The following is a 2,051-nucleotide window of genomic DNA, read 5'->3' as shown; positions in this document are numbered from 1 at the left end:
AAGACTGTGCACCATCAGTAAGCTCTCTCCCCTTCCCACCCCACCCCACTCCCCCTTCCCGCCCCTTTCCTTCCTTTCCCTCTGCTTACCCCAGGATGAGCAAGAGATACAAAGACAGTGAACAAGGATACGACAGGTGGGTTTGGGTGGTGAATTCACATGAAAGTCATTTATGTTCCAGCAGAAGCTTATGACTGTGGTCCAGTAATGACCCCGGCTCCTCGGCCTTCAGTCCCCTTAACCTCTCCCTGTGGGCGCAGCCCAGCCCAGCCCCGACCCATGCTGAGGTCCTTCCACCTGCAGGCCAGGCCCAAAGCGCTGTCTCATTTCAGTACCCAGGCCTCCACCCCGTCTCCTGTTCTTTAAAACGTGTTCTGATTTTCTTTTACCTCCATGCCTGGTTTGGTCCCTTGCCCTCTTGCTCAGTTCCTCCAGGACAGGCCTACTCAGCCCTTCGTGGCCCTCTTGGGGTCTTGGGTTCTATCCCTGATTCCCGGAGCCCATGCCACCTGTGACCCTGTGGATAGTTCTGGAGCTCTCTGCCTGTCACCTGGTGCTAGTTGCTGAGATCAGCCGGAATTGCCTTTTGGGGGATGGGCTGGTCTCTGAGTCTCAGTGAAGGGGCACCTCCTGCACCCTGACTCTGATAAGCCACAACAGTTTGCTTGACTTTTGCAAGTCACCTCAGGTCTTTGACCTTTCAACCCTATCGTGACTGAGTCCTTAAAACTCAGAGGCTGACTGGACAAGGGAGAAGAGGAAGTCATAACGCCAGCATTTGAAGCCTACATAACTAGGAGAACACTGGTCCTATCGGAAAGAAATGGGCTGTCAGAGGCCGAGGTGACAGCAGTGGATGAGGAGGAATTCCGTTCTGATTACTCTCTGTTTCCCGTGCAGAAATCCATCTGCTGTTGTGCTTTCCACAGCCTCCTGGAAACAGGTCCCAGGAGTCAAATAATTATAAGAAATCCTGCAATCCCATATAAACCCTTTTGACCATAGAGCTTGTTGTTTTCTTTTCTTTCATATATTAACATTCCACAGAACACTACAGTTTGAAATGCTAAAGGGAAGTCTGGGTGCGAAATCAAGGCTAGTAATAAAGATTTGGGAGTCAACAGCATAGAAGGGATCATTTAACCCAGTGGTTCTCAGACTTTAGCTTGTATCAGAAACAACTGAAGGGCTTCTTAAAATCCAGATTGCTGGGCCTCCACCCCAGGAGGCCTGATTCTGTAGGTCTCGTGGGGCCTGAGCATTTGCATTTCCATCTAGTTTCTGGGAGCTACTGCTGCTGCGAGTCCAGGACCACACTTTGAGAACCACTGGGTTAAGCGACAGGAATAGATGACCTCAGGAAGGAGAAAGCGTAGAGAGAGAGAAGGAGAGGCTTAGGGATATACGCTCCTGCTCCAGCGCTGGCTACAGACATCACTGAACCAGGCAGAAGGGACAGAAAAAAGGAAAGCGATGAACGTGATACAACCCAAAGGAAGAGAGTTTCAAGGAGGAAGGGGGCCATGGGGTCAAATACCACAGAGAACACCAGGAGAGGTAAGGAGCATCGTCAGATAAAACACAGGACTCTCGGTTCAATTTGAAGTTTGGTTGAAAATAAATGATTTTTTAGTCTAATTATGATGTACTTATACAAAGTACAAGTATACACTTATAAAAATATCATTTGTTATTAATCTGAAATTCAAATTTAACTGGACACAGTATTTTTATTTATTAAATGTGGTCGCCCTAGAATAATGGCAATGGAGAGGCCACAGGATTTGGCGAAAGGAAGGAAGCTGGAGAGCCTTTCAACAGAGTGTTGGGGGAGGAGCCCGAAGATGGTAAGTGACGGAGGAAATGGCTGCGGAACAACAGGGCTTAGGAGCCCCAGGCGGGGGCCTCCGTGTGCAGGGAGCCCAGCAAGAGAGTAGGGGGCTTTGCTGCTGGTCCTGTCCTGATGTACCCTGGCCCAAAAGAGGGCCTTCCTTGCTGTGGCTCTGCCCAAGCCCCTGTGCTGGGAAAGCACCTACCACCTATGTGCTGAG

Source organism: Equus przewalskii, chromosome 16, assembly GCF_037783145.1.
Source record: "Equus przewalskii isolate Varuska chromosome 16, EquPr2, whole genome shotgun sequence".
Taxonomy (NCBI): domain Eukaryota; kingdom Metazoa; phylum Chordata; class Mammalia; order Perissodactyla; family Equidae; genus Equus; species Equus przewalskii.
The sequence above is the reverse complement of the archived record's forward strand: the minus strand, read 5'-3'. Positions refer to the sequence as shown.